Source organism: Pan troglodytes, chromosome 14 (genome assembly GCF_028858775.2).
Source record: "Pan troglodytes isolate AG18354 chromosome 14, NHGRI_mPanTro3-v2.0_pri, whole genome shotgun sequence".
NCBI classification, from domain to species: domain Eukaryota; kingdom Metazoa; phylum Chordata; class Mammalia; order Primates; family Hominidae; genus Pan; species Pan troglodytes.
Genome location: NC_072412.2, coordinates 82,580,682 through 82,605,726, shown reverse-complemented (window position 1 = coordinate 82,605,726; position 25,045 = coordinate 82,580,682). Strand labels below are relative to the sequence as shown.

At 41.2% G+C, this 25,045-nt stretch overlaps 1 protein-coding gene across 1 annotated transcript in view; it reads right to left on the bottom strand.

Annotated features, from left to right (window-relative positions):
- The window catches only part of ACOD1 (aconitate decarboxylase 1), a 71,550-nt gene that overhangs the window by 30,951 nt on the left and 15,554 nt on the right, over window positions 1–25,045 (bottom strand). The gene's annotated exons all lie outside the window — the stretch shown is intronic.

Here is a 25,045-nt window from a genome sequence, read left to right as displayed (position 1 = left end):
TTTTACTGCATGGGAAGTCAGCACCCATAACCCCCATGTTGTTCAAGGGTCAACTGTACTTAATTTGCCTTTTATTAGGATGAAGAATGTTTCCTGAGACCCACCGTCTTGGTTTGGCCGGGACTGAGGTGTTTCATTGCTAAATCCAAGCGGGTTTCAGGACAATTGGCTACTCTACTGGGATTTCAGGGAAGGGACACATTGAGACTAAGCCTTTAAAATCAGATAGCTTGAGCTATCTCTAGTTTTAGTTAATAAGTGGCTTTTATGATTAAAGGGAACTAAAAGCTTCAAAGTGCCTTAAGGTCTATTCTTTTTTTTTTTTTCTAGGTCATAAGGACCTATTTATTTATTTTATTTTACTTTCAGTTCCAGGTTACATGTTGAGAATGTGCAGGTTTTTTACATAGGTATACGTGTGCCATGGTGGTTTGCTGCATCTATCAACCTGTCACCTAGGGTTTAAGCCCCGCATGCATTAACTATTTGTCATGATGCTCTCCCTCCCATCACGCCCCCTCCCCGCCCCGGCCACGACAGGTCCCAGTGTGTGTTATTCCCCTCTCAGTGTCCATGTGTTCTCTTTGTTCAACTCCCACTTATGAGTGAGAACATGCGGTGTTTGGTTTTCTGTTCCTGTGTTAGTTTGCCAAGGATGATGGCTTCCAGCTTCATCCATGTCCCTGCAAAGGACATGATCTCATTCCTTTTTATTCTTAATGGATTAATGAATGCTACATTTCCAATGCTAGAACTGGCTTGTTTTTTTCTTTTCTTTTTTTTTTTTCTCAGCTGTGTTTTTGGCCAAATGAGAATCACAGCGTGAAGCCACAGGATCGAACCTTTTGATTTGCCCTACCTACGAGAATACAGAGAAGGAATCAGCTTGTTTGATTCTGTAGACATGTCTCAAAGCTTTTATGCAGTTTGAATTTTTAAACTGACAAGTGAAGGAGCCTGCTTTGCTTGTAGTACATAAGCGACCCAACTGTAATTTTGAGTTGTGAGCTTATCTTTGGAATGCTGAGGTATCATGGTCTGGTGGGCCTTTCTTAGGCTAATTTCTGTCCTGGTAGATGAGGCTCATGCAGTATAAAGTTGAACCATAAATCTGTGTAAGGCAGACCCATGATTATTCATTTTTAAGGGGGGATATTTTTCCCTCCCACCTGTCCCCCACTACTGAGAGTCCACATGGAGATAGGCAAGCATTCTTGTTGACTCCTTATGCTGGTTGGTGGGTAATTTTTCTAGTGTCCCTAGGACAGCCAGATAAAAATACAGGGTGTCCAGTTAAATTTAAATTTCAGATAAACAGCAACAAAAATTTCTAGGATAAGTATGTTCCAGATACTGCATTGGACACACTTATATTAAAAGTTCATTTGTAATTCCAATTTAACTGGCCAGCCTATATTTTTGTTTGCTAAATCTGGAAAGTCTGGGTATACCTTTTACTTAGGCCGAGGTCCTTTGTGGATTATAGCTTTATTTGGGGCCTCAGTGTAACTCCCCAAGTTAAGTGGGGTCTTCTGCTTTTATGAAGCCATTAAAACCTCAGCCTCAGGTTTGTAATGTTAGCATCAAACTGGAAAGCCTTTCACCAGCGTGACTGTTGCACTTTTGGTTCTCTAGCTGCCTGCTATAGTTTCCGTTTCATTGTCTTTGGCCCCTGCAGTTCTCTTATTTTCTTCCAAGCTTAGGCATGCATTCAAAAGAATATTTTATTTTGTTTGGGGTTTTCAGGTGTTTCAAAGTGTTCAAGTGAAGTTTCAAAGTGTGCAAGTGAAGTTTCAAACTTCAAATCAGGCTCTTGAACATATTGCCAATTCTGCATTCTTCTGGAAGAATTAGATGGATGGATTCTTCTGCAGTGAAACAGCATAGAACATAGATATTAAGATCCAGGTTGAAAAAAATCCAATGACAGATTATCAGTTGATCTTCTCTTCCCTATAGTAGGAGATAGAAACCCTGACATGGGCTCTGTAACTATTCACTGAGGCCTCTGTGAGTATACTGGAGTGGGAAAAGTTAATACCCTGCTCTCTAGACTTCCTAAGCTATACAGGGGGAAGGGGAGAGATATTATGCATGATCATGTGTATTTGACCTAGGTATAACGAAGTTGATAGTACAACAGGATATTTTGAAATGAACTTTTTTTCTAAAACAAGTTTCAAAGACCAAAGGTGAAATATGGGAAGAAATAATTAAAGAGCACCGTATTAATTTAGGAAAATGTAATCTGTAAGTCCAGGTGACTTAACTGCTCAGGTTATGTTATACGTTATAGATGCATTATTGTCTCCAAATATTCCAAACCCTCCCTGCAGTACCTGTCCCTGGGAGGGCTACCCATTCCCTTCCTGGCCGTGTGACTGGGGTTTGGCCAATGCAGTGCTAATAGATGATTTGTGGTTTGTCATATCTCTTTTCTCTTTGCCAGGACAACATTCCAGTGGTTATGAGAGGTAGAGTCACAGCCGACCTCTATAGTGGATATGTAGAGTGAGCAAGAAAAAAAGAAGCCTTTGTTCTTTAAGCCATGGGGAAGTTTTCAGGTTGTTAGTTACTGTAGTCCCCTAACCCTCAAGCATGGTGCTAGGCACTGAAGGTAGAACAGTGAGCAAATTTGATGTACTCTTGTCCCTCATAGAACTTACATTCTAATAGAGGTGACAGAAATTAGTCAAATAGGTGAATTCATATAACCATAAAACTGAGGTAGATATTTTGAAGAAAACCAAATCTTGGGGAAGTTAAAATGCATTTCTTTCAATGATATTCCACTTATTTTCAGAAAAGCTTGAGGCTGTTTACAAAATCGAACACAATGCACAATTTAAACCAGAGACAAATTAATATAGCAGAGAAATCAATGTCACAGTGTCCTTGAGATAAATCAATTACTGCAGGAGAGCACAATAATTATTTCTGAGTTTCCTAAAGATAAGGCAAACAAGGAAATCTTTGAGTTATGTAATTTTTATTGTTTGACAGCAGGACAGAGACAAACACTTTCAGGAACTAAAGCTTTTCTTGCTCTGAATCACAAAGTAATTTATCAACTGGCTCTTTACAGAAGGGACAATTTAACAGGCAGTAGCTAACTCGGGTCTTGCAAAAGTCACAGGAACATTGTTTAAAGGGATGTTTTTCGTATAAACCATATATAAAAGTTACAGAGAGTAAAAATCCTGATTAAGGGAAGTCATTTCTGCTGGGAGCTTAGATGATATAAGGCAGATTCTTGCTTTCTGCTATGTAACCCATGGCTGGGGGCAATATCTGGAAGAGGGGCAATGGATACTCTAGTATGATGACCCTGAGGACTCCCTTAAATATTGGAAGTCTCACAGGAGCCTTTGGCAAAGGCTGGAATTAAACCGATTTGTCATTGGATTTTTTTCCAACTTGGATCTTAGTATCTATGTTCTATGCTGTTTCACTGCAGAAGAATCCATCCACTCAATCCTTCCAGAATAATGCAGAATTGTCAAAATGTTCAAGAGCCTGATGTCTATCTCTTGTCATACATCAGTTGAATAGGATATACCCATATCCCGTGGGTAGGATCAATATTTGCCTCAAAAAGAAGCATTGAATTTCCTCAAGTGCTTCAAAAGACTAGTTAAGACAGCAGACTTTAGCACCATAAAACATGGAAGGGATAAGATGGGTCTGAAAATTTTAAGGGCTTTTGTTGACAATGGACTGCTTCAGTCAAACAAGAACCTGGCAGGCCATACCTGGCTCATCAGGTGGAAGAGTGAACACTTGGTCTAAATCAGCACTGGTTAGCAGGAGAAAAGGGTCACCACTGTCAGAGTTGTCACACTTCCTTCTTGAAAAGCTGCTTTGACTGTATGGACCTGGGTAATGCCATAGACACGAGCACGGTGCTATGTGATTTTAGTAGAATGTTTGTCATCGTTTGTCATGATTTCTGTTGCAGATATACGTCTCTACCCATAAACTTGAGTATTTAAGAAGTGTATCTTTTGTAGAATTTCTGTAACTGAACACATTTTCTCACTGAATCTCCATTCTGCTGAATGGCAAATACTAAATCTTAGTTGGTCCCAGGATCTCCCTGTCCTTCACCTTCCTGTACATTGTGGGGAGGGGGAGGACACTTATGTCATCTCAAGTCATCGGGTAGGGGACATCAAGTGTCAGGCCTTAGGTTGGCATCATCTATCTAACCTGGCTTTGATAGACACACCTTTGCTCCTTCTGGCCCCTGGTCTCTGGTGTTTGTGCTGTGTCAGCCTCATACCAAGTCAGAGGCCTCATGGGTTTTGCTCTTTTTCTGTTATTTACCCATCCCTCCTGGGCTCATGGGGAATACCATGAACTGTTCCTTTGCCTCACTGGATTTTGGAGGCCCTGATGATGTTTTAGGCTTGTCTGCCCAGGTGCCCACACATTGATGATTTTTCTACTGTTTCCACTCTGGATGTGGGATATCTCTGTGGATCTTGCTGGAATGTTTTCAGTGTTAACAGATGTCCCCAAACCCATTTGGAGTTTCTATTATTCACCCTCTCCCACCAGTGATGGGGACAGGAGTGGGACTCCATTTCAGAGATACCTTAATATCTCAGCTCTTCTCTTCCTCTGACTCCCCCTTACTGGCAGAATCCTTGTCTATTTTTGGGATGGAACTGCACTTGTCTTTGATTTGGTAGACATCTATATCCAGTGGTTAAGGCATATACTTCAGGCCTTGAGTCCGGCAGCCTACATTTTCAAAGGCTTTAATACTAAAATTCTGGGATCTTGAGTCTTTAGTTTTTTTCTATTCTGCTATGGCAACCCTTCTGAAGGGCAGCAGACATAGAAAACCATAGCTGCTTCCTGAGTTGGGAGGAAGCTCATGGGTTTTAGGAAGTTTGAGGAGAATTCACAGTTACTTTATGAAAATAGTAGACGGCTTCAATATTTTCATTTTCATGATAGAGGTAGAGGAATGTGTTAAAATAGTGCAGTGAGGTGGGCAGCCAGCTACTTGAACAACCATCTTCATGGAATAGTGGTCCCTTGGACCCTTTTAAGAATCTCATGAAAACTATAGATCTTTTCTTTAGAAAATGCCCATTCAGACAATATTGGGCATATAATTTCATGTCAGTGAATTTCAGTAAAAATCCTGGTGATAGTATATTGTGTACTTCATAGGGAGGCTTCTTAAAGTTTTATGCAAACTGCTGTTTTGTACTTAGCTTTAAAGACTACCTAACCAAATTTTATAGGGAAATACATGGAGGATCAAAGAGGTGAGGTGATTTTTCCTGGGCTAGATAACCAGTGATGCTGCTATGTTGTTCCAGAGCTTTGGATGAAGCTGTAGGAGACATTTCACTCAGATGTATAGATGATACTAAGCTAAAACAGATAGCTGAGATGGTCAATCTCAGATCAAATTATACTATCTTAAGTGGTCTTGACAGGCTGAAGAGCTACACTAAAACCAAGACATATATTTGAAAAGTTTAACAACTTGCGTTCAGAGATGTCCTATAAGGCATAGGTGTGCAAACATTCTTGAATGCTGGTTGTTCACAATCCAGAAGTGTGGCAGGGCTTCTTAACTTGTTGCTGTAACTTTCTTTACATGAATGCCACACTTGCCAAGCCTCCAGTAGTCCTGATTATGTTTCTGGGCAAGCTAGTCTGTCAATGTCCCCACCTAGTGCAGACCGGTACAGAGCTCAGAGGGTTGATACTCTGAACTATATACTCATAATATTGAGCCTTAAGATTGTATATGCTCCATCCACTTGCATCAGAATTGGCTCATTCTAATAGCACCTTGATCTTGGACTTCCCAGCCTCCAGAACTGTGAGCAATAAATTTCGGTTATATAAGTCACCCAGTCTATGGTATTTTTAAAATGACAGCACCAGCTGATACAGTGTTGATTTTTGTCCTGTTAATTTTTTAAAAACCTAGAATGTATAAGCCTACCTCAGAGATATTGCTGGGTCAGTTCCATATCACTGGCATAAAGCAAATATCACAATGAAGTGAGTCACACAAATTTTTTGGCTTTCCAGTGCATATAAAAGCTATGTTTGGCCAAATGTAGTGGCTCATTCCTGTAATCCTAGCACTTTAGGAGGCTGAGGCTGGCAGATAGCCTGAGGTCAGGAGTTTGAGACCAGCCTCAGCAATATAGCAAAACCTTGTCTTTATAAAAAATAGAAAAATTTGTCGGATGTGGTGGTGTGCACCTGTAATCCCAGCTCTCAGGAGGCTGAAGTGGGAGAATCACTTGAGTCCAGGAGGTGGAAGTTGCAGTGAGCCGAGATTGCACCACTGGACTCCAGCCTGGGTGACAGAGTGAGACCCTGTCTCAAAAAAATAAAAAAGTTATGTTTACAGTATACTGTAGTCTATTAAGTGTGCAATAGTATTATGTCTAAAAAAGTGTACATACCTTAATTCAGAAATACCTTATTCCTAAAAAATGCTAACATTCACCTGGACCTTCAATAAGTGTAATATTTTTTCTGGTGGAGGGACTTGCCACAGTGTCGATGGCTGCTGACTGATCAGGGTGGTGGCTGTTGAAGGTTGAGGTGACTGTGGCAATTTCTTAAGACAAAAATGAAGTTTGTTATATCAACTGACTTTCTTTCACAAAAGATTTGCCTGTAGCATGTGATGCTGTTAGACAGCATTTTACTCATGGTTGAACGTCTTTCAAAATTGGAGTTAATCCTCTCAAAGCCTACCATTGCTTTATCAACTAAATTTATGGAATATTCTAAATCCCTAAATCCCTTGTCATTTCAACAATGCTCATGGCATCTTCACCAGGAGTAGGTTGTATCTTAAGAAACTACTTTCGTTATTCATCTCTAAGAAGCAACTCCTTATCTGCTAAAGTTTTATCATAGGACTGCAGCAATTCAGTCACATCTTCAGGCTCCACTTATAATTCTAGTTCTCTGGCTATTTCTTTTTTTAAAAAAATTTTTCCATAAGTAATTGGGGTACAGGTGGTATTTGGTTACATGAGTAATTTCTTTAGTGGTGATTTGTGAGAATTTGATGCACCCATCACCCGATCAGTATACACTGCACCATATTTGTAGTCTTCTAGCCCTGACCCTCCTCCCATTCTTTCCCCCAAGTCCCCAAAGTCATTGCATCATTCTTATGCCTTTGCGTCCCCATATCTTAGCTCCCACATATCAGTGAGAACATATGATGTGTGGTTTGCCATTCCTGAGTTACTTCACTTAGAATAATACTCTCCAATCTCATCCAGGTCACTGCAAATGCTATTAATTCATTCCTTTTTATGGCTGCATAGTATTCCACCATATATGTATATACCACAGTTTCTTTATCCACTTGACTGATGGGCATTTGGGTTCGTTCCACAATTTTGTAATTGTGAATTGCACTGTTGTAAATGTGTGTGCAAGTATCTTTTTTGAGTAATGACTTCCTTTCCTCTGGGTAGATAGCCAACAGGGGGATTGCTGGATCCAATGGTAGTTCTACTTTTAGTTCTTTAAGGAATCTCCATACTGTTTTCCATAATGGCTGTACTAGTTTACATTCCCACCAGCAGTGTAGAAGTGTTTCCTGTTTACTGCATCCATGCCAGCATCTACTGTTTTTTGATTTTTTGATTATGGCCATTCTTATAGGAGTGAGGTAGTACCTCGTTGTGGTTTTGACTTGCATTTCCCTGATCATTAGTGATGTTGAACATTTTTTCATGTTTCTTGGCCATTTGTGTATCTTCTTTTCATGTCCTTAGCCTACTTTTTGATGGGATTGTTTGTTTTTTTTCTTACTGATTTGTTTGAGTTTATTGTAGATTCTGGATATTAGTCCTTTGTCAGATGTATAGATTGTAAAGATTTTCTCCCACTCTGTGGGTTGTCTGTTTACTCTGCTGACTATTCCTTTTGCTGTGCTGAGTTCTTATCCATTTTGAGGTTCTGCATCTTTTAAGTGGAGCATTTAGGTCATTTACATTCAATGTTAGTATTGAAACGTGAGGTACTGTTGCATTCATCATGCTCTTTGTTGCCTGTGTACTTTGGTTTTTTTGTTTTTTGTTTTTGCTTTTTAACTTATATTTTTATTTTATAAGTCCCGTCTGATTTATGCTTTAATGAGGTGCTGTTTTGATGTGTTTTCAGGATTTGTTTCAAGATTTAGAGCTCCTTTTAGCAGTTCTTATAGAGGTGGCTTGGTAATGGTGAATTCTCTCAGCATTTGTTTGTCTGAAAGACTGTCTCTTTCCTTCATGTATGATGCTAAGTTTTGCTGGATTTACAAAATTCTTGGCTGATAATTGTTTTGTTTGAGGAGTCTGAAGATAGGACCCAAATCCCTTCTAGCTTGTAGGGTTTCTGCTGAGAAATCTACTGTTAATCTGATAGGTTTTCCTTTATAGGTTACCTGGTGCTTCTGTCTCATAGCTCTTAAGATTCTTTCTTTTGTCTTAACTTTGGATAACCTGATGACAATGTGCCTAGGGGAAGATCTTTTTGTGATGAATTTCCTTGGTGTTCTTTGTGCTTCTTGTTTTTGGATGTCTAGGCCTCTAGCAAGACTGGGGAGGTTTTCCTTGATTATTCCCCCAAATATGTTTTCCAAGCTTTTAGGATTCTCTTCTTCCTCAGATACACCAATTATTCTTAGGTTTGGTCGTTTAACATAATCCCAGACTTCTTGGAGGCTTTGTTCGTATTTTCTTATTCTTTTTTCTTTGTCTTTGTTGGAATGAGTTAATTTGAAGACCTTGTCTTCAAGCTCTGAATTTCTTTCTTTTACTTGTTCAATTCTATTACAGAGACTTTCCAGAGCACTTTGCATTTCTAAAAGTGTGTCCAAACTTTCCTGAATTTTTTACTGTATTTTCTTTAAGCAGTCTATTTCCTTGAACATTTCTCCCTTCACTTCTGGTACCATATTTTGTATTGCCTTGCATTGGGCTTCACCTTTCTCTGGTCCCTCCCTAATTAGCTTATAACTATCCTCCTGAATTCTTTTTCAGGTAAATCAGGGATTTTTTTCTTGGTTTGGATCCACTGCTGGTGAACTAGTGTGATTTCTGGGGGGGTGTTGAAGAGCCTTGTTTTGTCATATTACCAGGGTTGGTTTTCTGGTTCCTTCTCATTTGGGTAGGCTCTGTCAGAGGGAAGGTCTAGCACCGAAGGCTGTTGTTCATATTCTTTTGTCCCATAGGATGTTCCCTTGATGTAGTACTGTCCGCCTTTTCCTATGGATGTGGCTTCCAGTGAGCTGAACTGTAGTGATTGTTGTCTCTCTTCTGGGTCTAGCCACCCAGCAAGTCTACCTGGCTCTGGGCTGGTACTGGGGGTTGTCTGCACAGACTCCCGTGATGTGAACTGTCTATGGATCTCTCAGCCATGGATACCAACACCTGTTCCTGTGGAGGTGGTAGGGAGTACAATGGACTCTGTGAGTGTTCTTAGCTTTGGTGGTTTAATGCTCTATTTTTGTGCTGGTTGGCCTCCTGCTAGGAGGTGGTGCTTTCCAGACAGCATCAGCTGTGGTATTATGGGGAAGAACCGGCAGTGGACGGGGCCCTAGAACTTCCAAGATTATATGCCTTTTGTCTTCGGCTACCAGAGTGGGTAGGGAAGGACCATCAGGTGGGGGCAGGGCTAGGCATGTCTGAGCTCAGACTCTCCTTGGGTGGGTCTTGCTGTGGCTGCTGTGGGGGATGGGAGTGAGAGTCCCAGGTCACTGGAGTTGTGTACGTGGGAGAATTATGGCTGCCTCTGCTGAGTCATGCAGGTTGTCAGGGAAGTGGGGGAAAGCCGGCAGTCACAGGCCTCACCCAGCTCCCATGCAAACCGAAGGGCTGGTCTCACTCCCTCCGTGTCCCTTATCAGCCCCCAGACTGTTTCCAGGCAGAGAGCAATACCAGCTTGAAAACCTGCCCCAGGCTACTCGCCTCCTAGTTGCGAAATAAAAGGTCTGGATTTTTCCCCCCGGCCTGTAGAGTCTGCATACTGGATTTGCACCCTCCCCCCGGTTCTGGCCAGGAGGCTTCTCACCCTGTTCAAATTGTTACTAAGTTCAGCTAGAGATTTGCTTCTTCCTGTGTAGTTTTACCCCCTGCTCCTCTCCCGCTGGATCCCTGAGGTGCCAGGCAGGAATGGCCTGCTAAGGGACCCAGCAAGCTCCCAGGGCCTTTCTGCTGCTTCCTCTACCCCTGTATTTCACTTGGCTGTCCACATTGACTCAGCTCCAGATAAAGTCAGAAACTTCTCCCACAAACAGACCTTCAGCTTTTCCAGTGGGGGTGTGTGTTTAGGAGAGGAGGGTCTCCCTTTCCCAACTTCCACAGTTGGGGCACTCACAGTTTTGAGGGTTCACCTGGGTCCTACAGGAGCAGTCTCCTTTCTTTAGAGGGTCTGTGGAATTGCTCTTGGAATTGCTGTCTCTTGCTATTTCTGTCACATCTGCAGTTACTTCTTACACTGAAGTCTGGAACCTCTCCAAGTCATCCATGAGCATTGGAATCAACTTCTTCCAAACTCCTGTTCATGTTGATATTTTGATCTCCTCCCATGAGTCATGAATGTTCTTAATGGCATCTAGAATAGTGAATCCTTTCCAGAAGGGTTTCAATTTACTTTGCCCAGATCCGTCAGAGAAATCAATATCTATGGCAGCAATAACCATATGAAATGTATTTCTTAAATAATAAGACTCGAAAGTTAAAAATTTGTCCTTGATCCATGGGCTGCAGAACAGATGTTATATTAACAGGCATGAAAAGAACATTAATTTCCTTATATGTCTCCATCGGCACTCTTAAGTGATCAGGTGCATTGTCTCTGAGCAGTAATATTTTGAAAGTAATCTTTTTCTGAACACTGGGTCTCAACAGTGGTCTTAAAACATTCAGTAAACCATGCTGTACACAGGTGCTGTCATCCAGGCTCTGTTCCATTTATAGAGCACAGGTAGAGTAGATTTAGCTTCATTCTTAAAGGCTCTAGATTTTCAGAATGGTCAATGTGCGTTGACTTCAACTTCAAGTCAAGCTGCATTAGCCCCTAACAGGAGGCTCTGCCTGTTCTTTGAAGCTTTGGAGCCAGGCATTTACTTCTCTTCTCTAGCTGTGAAAGTCCTAGGTGGTACCTTCTTCCAATAAAATAAGGGATGCCTGTAGTTGTCTTCAGTTTCTTGAAGGATTGTTATCTTCTCAGGGGTATAGAAGTAGGCTGGGTAGCTCTATAAGATTGAATTAGGATCAGTTGGTAAAAATTGCAGGGAGGCCGCCTTGTGTTCAAGATCTAAGAATAAAATAAAACCTTCTAACAGAGAAATGGGCTGGGAGTGGGTTGGCTGTCATTGGAAGTTGAGTTTTATGGATGTCATATAAAGTTTCTTGCATTAATAAGGACATTGGACTGGATAACTTTTAAAGTCTCTTCAACTCTAGGATTTTTTAAGAGTTAATTTTTTAACATTAAATGTTTTTGGAAACAACCAAAATAGACTTTTCTGACTTTGGAGAAAAACAAACTTTTTCTCAGAACGTTGACTCCGTGGGTCAAATCTCTGACTAACTATTATGACAAAAGATGCTCTGGCCATGTAGAGGGTCCTAGTAGAGTGATTTTATTCAACAACTATTTCTTTTGTGCCTATTATGAGTTATATGCTGTGGTAGGTGAATGAGATACAAAGAAGATTTTTAAAAAGTGGTCTCTGTGGCTGGGTGTGGTGGCTCATGCCTATAATCCCAACAACTTAGGATGTTGAGGTGGGAGAATTGCTTGAGCCCTAGTTTGAGACCAGCCTGGGCAACATAGTGAGACCCTGTCTCTACAAAAAATAATTTAAAAAATTTAGTTGGGCATGGTGGTATATACTTGTAGTCCCAGCTACTAGAAAGGCCAAGATAGGAAGATCACTTGAGCCCAGAAGGTTGAGGCTGCAGTAAGCCATAATTGCACCACTGCATTCCACCCTGGGTGACAGAGTGAGAACTTGACTCAAAAAAAGTAGTCTCTGCCCTTGGGGAAGTTGACAAAAATGGAAGAGAGAAATCTATAATATTAATAAAAAATGATATTTATTAAGAACATAATACATGGCAGTTGCTAGTCTAAATGTTTTTAATATTAACAATAATCCTATGAGATACCCATTTACAGATGAGAAAACTGAGGTATAAAGCGTAAAAGAATACTTTGCTCTATTTCAGCCAATTATTAAGCACTGGACCAGCATGGAGGTGGTCTGACTTCAGAAGCTATGCCCTTAATCTTAGCACTATCCTTCCTCTTTCCTGTAATATCTTTCCTTTGTGCCGAATCACACCGTGTCCTCCTGGTTCTCCTTCATCCTCTCTAACTGTGCTTCTCAGTGTCCTCCATGACTCCTTTTCCTCTGCCAGGCCGTTTTACCTGGTGTTCTCCAGAGCTCTGCCTAGGCTTTCTTCCCACGTTGAGCCCTCTCCAGGGGTTCTCTGAAGGTCTCATGGTCCCTGATTACCAGTCAGCAGCAGACAACTTGCAGATCTGTCTCCTTAGCTCATTCTGCAACCCCAACCTTCAGGCTCAGACGTTCAGTTGCCTCTTAAGATATCTTTACCCAAATGTCCATACGCACCCAGTGCTCTATGTGAAGTATACTGAATGCATCAACTTTCTTCCTAAATTCACTTCTATGTAGTCCATATCTTACATGGGACCCTATCCATGCTGAAAAACTAGGAGCCATATTTGACTTTTCTCTTATCCTGCACAGTCAATCTGTATGGGACCCCATCCATACTGGAAAACTAGGAGCCATATTCTTTGAATTTCTGAAGATAGGGCCCAAATCCCTTCTAGCTTGTAGAGGTTCTGCTGAGAAATCTGCTGTTAATCTGATAGGTTTTCCTTTGTAGGTTACCTGGTGCTTCTGTCTCACAGCTTTTAAGATTCTTTCTTTTGTTGTAACTTTGGATAACCTGATGACAGCGTGCCTAGGGGAAGATCTTTTTGCGATAAATTTCCTGGGTGTTCTTTGTGCTTCTTGTATTTGGATGCCTAGGTCTCTAGCAGACCCCATGCACCATTCATCTTTCTGTTTCTAGGGTTGGGCACCATGTCTGATCCAGCAGATGCTCAATAAATAAGCTTTTGAAATGAATGTATTTATTGAAATAGCTAAATGAATAGAAAGGGTTAGTGTGGCATGACACGGGGAATTGATTAAGTACCAAGGAGCCAGTGAACCAGGGATTACAGATTCTGCTTGGGAGACCCAAGTAGGCTTCACAGGAGAGATGACATTTCATTAAGACCTTCAGAGAAAAGGATGAGTAGACATGGGCTAGGTACAGCACAGGGGAAAAGGACTTTGTTGGCAGAGGGAATTTTCAGGGTGAGGTGGGCGGTTTGGCAGGGCTGGAAACAGGGGACCTGAGGGGGGTGGTAGCTGGCAGGTGGGCTGAGAGGTGGCATGCAGCAGGACTGGGGAGGCTGCCTCACCTCTGTTGTAGCCAGATGGACCCTGGCTGAGAACCCAGGGAAAGCAATGCCACCTACTATGCCGAAATTGGTTTTCCAGCCCCTTGCATGGGAAGAAGCCAGTAGATCACTTATTAACTTGTCAACACACTGGAATTTTTAAGTGAAAAACCTCTCATAGAATTAGAAAATCCATATGTGTGACATATGGAAAACATTCAACAAATACAGTGAACATTTTTCTAACTTGTGACACGTGTTTGCCATCAAGCATTTAAAAAGAGGTCCTGTCCTTTATTATTTTATAAAACGTGTCTCACTTGATTGCATGATTTTTCCATTTCTCCTCCCTGACATTTTCATTCTAAAGTTATATAGTCATATGAGGCTTAATTGCTGCTGCTACTTTTAGCAGCCTTCACTCACTGTTGAGATTTTTATTTCCATATAACAATGATGTACCTAGAATTACACCATAATAATTATTGGTAAAGTTAATTGCAATCCAGCTCTTTCACTCTTTCATGTTTTATTGGTAATTCTCACAGTTTAAAGGGTTATAATCTGTATAGCACCTGACACAGTTCTGAGCACTTAGGGTGTGCTCAATAAACTGTAATGAGTAAAAAGAAAGTATTGCTTTCAACTGATTTGATCTTGTGATTTATAAGCATTTGAAAGGTGCTATTTTATTTTATTTATTTATTTTTTTTCAGGCAGAGTCTTGTTGTGTCACCCAGGCTAGAGTGCAGTGTTGCAGTCTTGGTTCACTGCAACCTCCACCTCCTGGGTTCAAATGATTCTCCTGCCTCAGCCTTCCAAGTAGCTGGGATTACAGGGGCCTGTCACCACGCCTGGCTAGTTTTTGTATCTTTTTAGTAGAGATGGGGTTTCACCATGTTGGCCAGGCTGGTCTCAAACTCCTGATCTCAAGTGATCCTCACACCTTGGCTTCCCAAAGTGCTTGGATTACAGGTGTGAGCCACCATGCCTGGCCTGAAAGATGCTATTTTAATTAAGGCTACTTTGTCTTCCAAAATTTCAGAGTTAAGTCCTTAAGACTTTTCTTCAGTGAAGAATAGGCAATTGCTGCAGCCCAATTTACTATCCAAGCCTTTTTGCAGAATCAAAAGTTCCTGAGGGAATGACTGTTGCACTTCTGTCATTTGTTAAAAAATGAATTGGGTGGTTACTATGTGTCAGGGTTGTCTTAACGACGAGAAACACAGGAATCAAGCAGACCTGGCTTCATCCCTAAAAACCTTGCAATTTAGTACAGGTAGCCGTACAAAAACCCAAGTCTTCTAGAAGTCTACCAAGGCCATGGTAGAGCCACAGAGAAGAGAGTAATCAGCTCTTCACAGAGGTTTAGGAATGACTTGACACAGGAGGTTATGAGCTTGAACCAAGCCATAAATGGCCAAAATATGTTCCTGCATTACAAGTAGAGGATAGTGGTGGCAGGATGTGCAGTGAAATTGGTTAAGTCAGGTTCATGGAGAACTCTGTATGGCTTCATAAGCAGTTTACACTTTATCCTATAAGCAAAGGGGGCTTTTAATGGGAGAGTGAAATGGTCAGATTAACCACAAAGATCATTCAGGTAGCAGTGCAGACAATGGGTTCAGGGAGTAGAGTGGGAGGTGAGTGGGTGGGCTGTGCAATGTTGGCAGCGATGCCAATTATAATACAACCCAATGGGCCGGGCACAGTGGCTCATGCCTATAATCCTAGCACTTTGGGAGGCCGGGGTGGGTGGATCACTTGAGGTCAGGAATTTGAGACCAGCCTGGCCAATGTGGTAAAACACCATCTCTACTAAAAATACAAAAATTAGCTGGACATGGTGGCACATGCCTGTAATCCCAGCTACTTTGGAGGCTGAGGCAGGAGAATCACTTGAACCTGGGAAGCAGAGGTTGCAGTGAGCCAAGATCGTGCCACTGCACTCCAGCCTGGGTGACAGAGCGAGATTCCATCTAAAAAAAAAAAAAAAGAAAGAAAAAAAATACAACCCAACAACTATTAAAACAACTCAGGCCTGAAGCAACAAGAATGGAAAATTAAACAGTAACAGATCAGTAATTTTTTAATTGGAGGCCTGCAGCTTTGTCTCCCAGGGGACACTTGACAATGTTGGAAAACTTTTTGTTTCACGAGGGCAACCTTAGCATCTACTAGGTCAGTAATGCTGCTAAACAGCCTACGATGCACAGGGTGGCACTCACAGCAAAGAGTTATCTGGCCCGGAATATCAATAGTGCCAAGACTGAGAAGCCTCGAAGCAGATGGAAAGAAGAAACAGGTATAAGGGCAGTTAGGAAGCAGAATCTACTAAACTTGGTGACCGATAGAATGTAAAAGGGTAGAGGAGAGCATAGTCCAGGGTTACTCCAGGTTTCTGTTGTGGGTGTCTAGAGATAAGAAATACAAGAGGAGGAACAGTGTTGGGGGAAGAGGATAGGTTTAGCTTTAGACATATTAAACTGCCTGGGTGATGGGATCAATTGTACCTCAAACTTCAGCATCATGGAATATACCTATGTAACAAATCTGTACGTGTACCTCCAAGTCTAAAATAAAAGTTGACATTTTAAAAAATAAAGTTTAAATACCTATAGGATGTGAAAGTGAAGATATCCTGGAGGCAGGTGGGTATATGGATCAGGAGTCCAGATCGGGGATGGAGATAGAGATTTGGGAACTATCAGCATAGAGATCACCTTGAATCTGAATGTGTGATGAAAGTAACTTTAATTGATTTCCTTTATGGCAGAGATAGTCAATGTTTGCCAAATGTTAGGGAATGAATGTGTGTGTGTCCCTTTAAAATTTATATATTGAAACTGTAAACCCCAATGTGATGGTATTTGGAGGTAGAGCCTTTGGGAGGTAATAAGTTTCTGTTGTTTGATCCACCCAGTTCATGCTATTTTGTTACAGCAGCCAAAGCTGACTAAGACACCAAACATCCAAGTGTTCTGTATCTCCTGCCTTCTTTCTAGTGAGACTGGGGCCATGTGACTAGGTCTGGCTGATGGCCTAGGAGCAGAAGCGTCCCTTCCAGGTTAACAGGGTGAAGAATTGGTGTGCAGCCTCCTTCCCTTTCTTCCCCTGCCTCTGTGCCTGAGGAGGCCACGTGTTCCAGAGGCAAAGGAGGAGGGTGGCTGATTCTTGACTGAACTTTGTGTGAGTGAGAAATTAACTTGGTTTCAGTCACTAAGATTTCAGGGTGTGTTGCAGCTGCTGACTTTGTTTACCCTTAAGGATACATCCTGTAACTGACTGAACCTCTCATTCTGGTTCATGGGCAGGAAGCTTAATGTAATCCCTTCCAAGTCAGCTAAATCATGTTAATCATTTGTCATATAAATTTCCTTTCTGTTCTGAATCTCCTGAGAGTCGCAATGTGGTGGGAATGGGCTCTTGTCTGAGGGCATCTTGTGCTGCCATTGGCTGATGTGTAGACTTGTCTGATCTTGGGTACTGCCTGCCCTTCAGACTGGCTCCCATGGAGGTGTCCATCATCCATCTGGCCTCTGTTGCACAGGCCACAGTGTGGCTGCCTCCCTTGTCATGACTGTGGGACCCTTTTGAGCCTGCTAGTTCTCTAAGTCCTATCTATGCTCCGGTCCTTTGGGGGCTGATGAGAACTCTCTGTGAAGCTGCCCAATTCCATCTGCTTTTGCTTCCCACCATTCCATCTCTACTCTCCTAATGGCTCAGAGGAACTCCAGATAGATTGAGGGGCACTGGTTCCTCTACTGTAAGACCCTAAGAATTATATGGGGCACTTCTATCATCTTCTCTTAGAGAGATTGAGGGGATGGGAATGGGTGCAGGAAGCCTAATTCCAGTGACTAATTATTTTTCCCTAATTCTCTGACAGGTTAGAAGCATTACATGAGTGGGTAAGCAGGAGCAGAAAAAAATGGATTCTCCATCATTGAATCTTTTTCTAAATCTCTTACACAAAGACAGGTAAACATTGTTCTAAAGCCCAGAACTTGATGACCTTGTTCTTGCATTCTTCCTGGTTTTCCGCATAAAAGTGGGACGCACGGTTAAATAAAATTCAGGAGCACGCAAATCAGCGGTTCAGGAACATCCCCACTTTGGTTAAGTGTTGTCATGGGAGCAGATGAAGGCAGTCAAGGGTGGGATGTAGAGCATCTCCTTGAACTTGAGAAATTAGAATCACCTGGAGGACTTATTACAACACAAATTATAGGCCAGATGCTTAGAATTTTGACTCAGTAGGTCTGGGAAAGGGACTAGTAATTTGTAGTTAGGGTTGCCAGATTTAGCAAATAAAAATAAAAGATGCCCAATTATTTGAATTTCAGATTAATAACACTTTTTTTAAAAAAAAAGAATAAATATGTCCCAAATATTGCATGGGACATACTTATCATAATTTTTTTTTTTTTTTTTTGAGACAGGGTCTCACTTTGCCACCCAGGCTGTAGGGCAGTGGCGTGATCTTGGCTCGCTGCAACCTCTGTCTCCTGGGCTCAGGTGATCCTCCCACCTCAGCCTTACAAGTAGCTGGGACTACAGGCGTGTGCCACCATACCCAGCTAATTTTTGTAATTTTTTTTTTTAAGTAGAGACAGGGTTTCACCATGTTGCCCAACTGGTCTCAAACTCCTGGGTTCAAGTGATCCACCCACCTTGTCCTCCCAAAGTGCTGGGATTACAGGCATGAACCACTGCACCTGGCCTAATTTTTAAAATTGTAAAATGTATCCACTGCTTTTCTGATATTCACATTTAACTGGCTGTCCTGTATTTCTTAAATTGCATTTCTAACAAGTTTCCTGGTAATAAGGATGTTGCTGGTTTGGAGACCACAGTTTGAGCCCCAGGGATAGACTTACATGAATACAGAGCCCTGGGGAATACCAACATTTAACCAGCAGAAGAATTTGAGAAGGAACATAAGTGAGACAGCAGAATTATGAGGGTTTTCTCAGAAGCCAAAGGAAGAAAAAGTTTCAAAAACACAGAATGATCAACAGAGTAGCATGTCACAGAGAGTTTGAGGGAAGCTGAGGACTAAAAAGAAGACATTAGATTTGTCAATGAGGAGGCCTTTGTCAAAGCATTTCAGCACAGTTAAGGGGGCAGGAGCTAGCCTGCAGTGATGAAGAGGGAGCAGAGTGACACGGTAGAGGGGACAGTTTGCATGTGATTATTCAGGGAGTTCATTGTGAAATGCAATAGAGGGAGATGTGGAGGCACTTGAAGGTATTTCTTGGTCTCTCTGTCTCCTTAAAAAAAAAAAAAAAAAAAGAAATAGAGACAGGGTCTTGCTATGTTGCCCATGCTGGTCTTCAACTCTTGGCCTCAAGTGATTCTCCCACCTTGGCCTCCAAAGTGCTGAGATTATAGGTGTAAGCCTGCATCTGGCCTGAGGGTATTTTTAAATAAGGGAGACGTTGAATACATTTATAGCCCCAGAAGAAGCCAGTAGAGAGGGAAAGTCTGCAGTCACAGAAGAAAGGGAATAGCAAATGGGACACAAAGAGGAGGGGTTACCAGCTGGGGAAGCAGAAAAAAGATGGAACTAGGGAGAAAATCAGGGAGGTTCATAGCTGGACTGAGTGCAGACTCAGCATCTTAGCCTGGGGCAGTCAGACGTCAATTTTACAATTTGTCCCCTAAAGGAGAAAGAACATCCACTTGGAGAGCTCTCTGATGCCCTTGATGGTTACTGTTGATGTAGAAAAATGTGTGTGTGTGTGTGAGAGAGAGAGAGAGAGAAAGAAGGGGTGTTGAAGAGTACATTAAAAAATTCTGTGTGCTTAAACATTTTGGGCTATAATTTATTCTTTGAGCTCCTCTTTCATTTGGTTTCATGGAGCCATTGTCATAATTTTCCCAAGCTGATTTTACTTCCTCAGGGTTTCTTTTTTTTTTTTTTTTTTTGAGACGGAGTCTCGCTCTGTCCCCCAGGCTGGAGTGCAGTGGCGTGATCTCGGCTCACTGCAAGCTCCGCCTCCCGAGTTTACGCCATTCTCCTCCCTCAGCCTCCCAGGTAGCTGGGATTGCAGGCATCTGCCACCACGCCCGGCTAATTTTTTGTATTTTTTAGTAGAGACGGGGTTTCACCGTGTTAGCCAGGATGGTCTGGATCTCCTGACCTTGTGATCCACTCGCCTCGGCCTCCCAAAGTGCTGGGATTACAGGCGTGAGCCACCACGCCCGGCCAGGGTTTCTTGTTCTTGTGGAGTAAACCATTTTAACTTCCATGTTGCTGTTGCAGCCTCTGATTTTGTGTGTGCCTCTTGCATTTCCTTCTAGGGCTGCAGTTCACTGGCTGTTTTATCCATGGACGTCCCCACCCCAGTCTCCCTGAATGGCCTCTGAAGCTTTCCTCCTTGCCTTTCCCACTTATTTCTGTGTTACATTTTTTAAAAATTGGTTTTTTATATCAAATGACCTAAACCCACCATTAAAGCATTATTTTACTCTGTGGTATTACAACTTTCTCAGACTCAGGCTCTTTGAAAGGTCAGTTTCCGAAACTGTAGTCTCAGGAGCATCTCCGCCCCAGACTCACTTACAGACTTAGTCTTTAGGGGCCTCTGAAAGGGTGAATCTGGTGAGCACCCCAGTGACATTTTTGAATGACACAGGGACCCACTGTGAGAGATTCTGGAAGGAACAGGGAGACCCTGAGGCAGAGCCACCAGGGTCTTTGTCCTCTACTTTCACATGGCTTAGCTGTTCTCTGTTGGGGTCAACCTGGACTGTATCTCCTGGCCCAGAGAACTTGGAGGTGGGTCAGCAACCCAAAGAAGCAGCACGCAGCAAACACACAGAGGTGCAGGCTCCTCCTGCCAGGCCTGTAGAAAGGGCTGGTAAATGGCGAAAGTAGGCAAGCTATGGTGGATCACGGCACAGCGTTGGGAGGGAAGCTTTGCAGGCAACTTGTCCTCCCCCTGTGGGGAAAGGCTGTGAGGTTTGGAGTTAATATCCATGTCATATCCTCACTATTTTAAATGTGAACTCCAGAATATACTCTCCTCCTCTGTACCCTTTCTCTATTTGTATTTGACTTAATGATTTATATTCAACATATTGGAGGTTTGATGCTTAATTTTAAAATCAAATTAATGTATTATTAATAAATAATATGTACTCAAGATATATTATTCATATATTTGATAAGTGTTACTTAAATGACTAATTGAATGCAATTTAGTAATAAGATTCATTAATATTATTAAGAAATAACATTTGTTAAAAAGTTATTTAATAGCTGGCATTCCATTTCTATGAATACGGATTTAAAATATAGACACTATTTAATTGTGAAACACTATCCATGTTTTCTCACACAATACAATGACTAAGTATTGCGTATAAGCATGTTCACATGTATTGATCCCATCCTTGTCATAGCCAGTGTCCCTGGATCTTTCTTTACTCCCCTCTGCAGGGAAGAAGTGATGGGTGGGGGCCCAACAACAGTCCAGGGAGCACAGGTAGTTTCTGCTCCTGACTCCTTCCCAGTTGGGGAGGGGAGTGTGGGGAAAATAGAATTATGTAAAATTACACACAGATACTACGATATCCATCACTCTAGCCTCTCCTGGAAGTTTCTCGGTGGTGTTGACTTTGAAATGGGTGGACCTTAGCACACCCAGAAGTAGAAGGGAGCCGTATAGTGCCCAGACAAAAAGATCTGATGAAGATATGACATCTTTGTGGAATAGGGAGTGCTGATAATCCATTAAATAAACATTCCGTTATTGGATTTGGGAGAGAGTATGTGATCTGTTAAGAGGATCCAGAATGGAGTTCCAACTTGTGTAATTCTGAGAAAAGAATTTCTGGGATTTTTTTTTTTTTTTTTTTTTTTTTTTGGTGTATCTCACTCTTCTGCTTATTTGAAAGGAGGTGAGAACCTGCACATTTGAAAGAAGGTGAGGACGTATCCCTGTCATTAACTGACACATAACTGACTGTATTTTATGATTGAATTATTGAGAATGCTGGCAGGTAGTGACAATGAAAGGCAGGCTGACTTTTAGTTAGTTGTATTACTTCTTAATAACTTATCTACAGGTAATATGTCTCGTTATTGTCTGCATCTGAGGCTAAAGAGATTTAGTGAACATGTTGTGTGGGACTTCCGTGAAGTTTGCTTACAGGCAACTGACCCAGTTAGGAAGAATAATCCTTCTCACCCTATTTCTTTCCTCCTTACTGCAGCATGTTAGGTGAATATGATGGTTAGGGCTTTAAAAGCCTTCCTGGACCATGAGGGGAACTTGAGGATGGAGGCTAGTGATAGGGTAAAGCAGGAAAAGAGGACTCGGGTCTCTGATCATGTGGACGCACATGAAGGTGACCCCCTACTGAATCACAATCTTGTATAATCCCCTTTCGTTGAGTTGGGATGAAAACTATGACTTACTTCTAGTTGATAGAATATGGCAAAGGAGATGAGAAACCAGTCCCATGATTAGGTTACATTATTTGCAAAGGTGAAGGAATTTTGCAGCTGTAATTAAAGTTCCTAAGCAGTTGACTTTGAGTTCCTCAAAAGAGAAATTATCCTGGGTAAGCCTGAGCTAATCAGGTGAGCCATTTAAAAGAGCACTGACACCTTCTCTGAAATCAGAGGCTGTAAGCAGCAGAGACTCCTTTTCTCTGTTGCTACCTTTGAAGAAACAAGACCACACGAATTTTACAGCTGCAAGGAAATAAATTCTGCCAACAGCCTGAGAGATCCTGGAAGCAGATTCTTCCCTAGTTTCTAGATGAGAATGCAGTCCATTAAACACCTTGATTTTAGCCTTGTGAGACCACCTAACTAAGCCATATGCAGAATCTTGATCTATGGAAACTGTGAGATAAAAAACTGTTTTTTAAGCTGTTAGGTTTGTACTAAGTTGTTATGCAGCATAGAAAACTAATACATCTGTATCCATGTCGTTGCCGTGACAGTCCAGGAATGCCTGCCCCCAAGCTTCTTTTATATAGGCAAGAATTAAATTTCTCACTTCTTTAAGCCATTGTGATTTTCAGTTTTCATTTATAGTCAGTTGAACCCAACCTTAACTGATTCATGGCATAATGAAGAAGGATTTATGGAAGATGAATGATTTGTAGTTGATCTTGAAAAGTACCTATAGTTTCAGAAGGTGGAAACTGGCATGGCTGGAGGCAGAAAATAATTTTTATAGGGCAGAATGAATAAGGGAAAGTACTGGGTGTTTTGAAGAAATAAAGAATAATTCAGTTTCACTAGGTTGAGTGAAATTAGGCTGGAAAAGGAGTTTAGAGCCAAACAACACATCCAAAAAGAGTTTGGGGATTATTTTTTAAGCAATGGAGAGCAATGAGGATTTTCTGACCAGGGTGATATTATAGCATGATCAGAGCTATGCCTTATTTTAAAAATGCAATATGAGTCAGTCCTCTTTAGGCTGCAAAAACATATCTCAAAGTAGATTTTATCTTAAGGAGGCTTATGGGGAGAATACTGGGGAAGAGCAACAGGAACCAGAAGGTTAGGGACCTTGTTATTACAAACTTATCGCTGCAGAGAATGAGCATCACCCCTAACCGCCACCCACCAAAGGGGAAAGAAGGGACTTCCCTGCCAGTTCTGGTAAAGATAGCATTGCTGGAAGCTGCACTTTGGTTGAGCAACCTTGGAATAATCCCAAGAGCCAAGGGGTGGGATACAGTGATTGGCCTGGGCCTGGCCTAGGTGTGTGTGCGTGTGGGATGTCTGCTAATAGATAAAGGAGCATGGGAGATAAAAACAAAACGATTATTGGTGCAATTTGAATTTCACAACTCTGTCTTTTTACATCAAAGTCTCAAGGACAGACGATACACTCATTTACACCCCCACTAAGAGAGTAACATTTTAGTTGAATTGACATTTAATTTAGGAGTTGAAATATACACTAAAGGTTATTCATAATTTTTAAAAATTTGTTTCTTCTTACCACTATCAACATCAACTAAACTATAAGCTATATAATTGAAACTAGTTTCCACTATAAAAGTTTTTAGTGCTTATTTATTTACTGCAGGTCCAAGTTTATAAAACACCGTGTTATACTTACGGCATCTCTCACTTGAAGAAAAGGGAATTTCAGAGTAGCTATTTACAGGTACTTACAAGTTTCTGAAATAATCTAAGTGAAATACTGACTTCTTATTTATGAAACCAACACTCTTTTGCTCAAATGTATTAGTAGACTTACATACATAATTGTTAAATAAAATCTCAGGCTATCTGAGAAACATACTGCTTTAACCGGTACATTTTACCAAGCATACTTCAAGTACTACCTGTGACATGTTTGAAAAGTTTAGGATCTTTTCACAAATTCCTGGATATATTGATCATGTATACATTTTTCTTTGGAAATATTCAAGCACATAAAGCTGACTCCAAACTAAAACACCTATCTCAGGAATCAAAGATGCAGCATTTAAAATGCCACAAATGACGTTTCAACAAATGAGGATGAAGTACTTGGAAGACTTCCAGTCAGCTCCCTGGTGGGTGTAGCTGCTGCGTTTCACCACTAGGTGCTACTCTTCCTCCATCACATGTTGAATCTGTAGTCTCAAATGCAAAGTGGATGCAAAGTCAACCTAGTTCCTTATCTCCTGGCTCCCATTTAAACATAAAATATGACTTTATTTCCTGTATTTACTCATTATTATAATAGAGTATTTTTAGAGTGGTTGGCTAAGCACTTAACACTTAGGAAGTGAAATTTATGTCTGCTTTCTATAGTATTACCCCGTGCCGCATGTCAGAAAACTAAAGATTATCAATACCCCAGTTGCTATTATTAATAGAGATTATCAATACCCCATTTGCTATTAACCCAGTTTCTATTACCTAAGGAAGGGTCATAATCTCATTAAAAAATTGTTGATATGCCCATGATTTTCCCTGAAAAGGTAGCATATTGTACATGTAAATTACATGCATCTCACATGTAATTTTACATGTGAGATAACAAATCTAAAATTCTAAATTATTAGTTATTGTTACTAATCACCCAATGGTATTATTGATACAGTGTACATCTATGAAAGAGGCAAGGTATGGGATCTGTTTATAGTCCCATGCTAAATGTTTAAGATAGATGGTAGGCAGCTGAGCGATAAAGATCCCTGTTTGTTTAACTTGCCTGGAAGCATTTCTCTATCCTCTGCTTGTGAACACATAGTGAAAAATTTTTGAAGATAAAGAGACAAACCACTTTCATATGTACATCCACTGGGCCCTTTGGAGAGGAGATTTATACATTTTCCTAAGGCATCTGACTTTCACGCACCGATTCTAAATTATTGAGACTTTTAACTAACTTTTCTTTCCCAATGGATAAAACATATGAGACAAGAAACAACTAAAAGTTAAATAAACTGATTTAAAAATCAAAAGCAGCCAGCAGACCAAATTGATGCTTAGAACACATTATTCATTCCTTTCTTCCCTTCAATTCAGCCATCCAGTTTGATTATTCACTCACTGATATTCATCCGTTTATTCATTGATCAAACTTTTCTTGAGTAA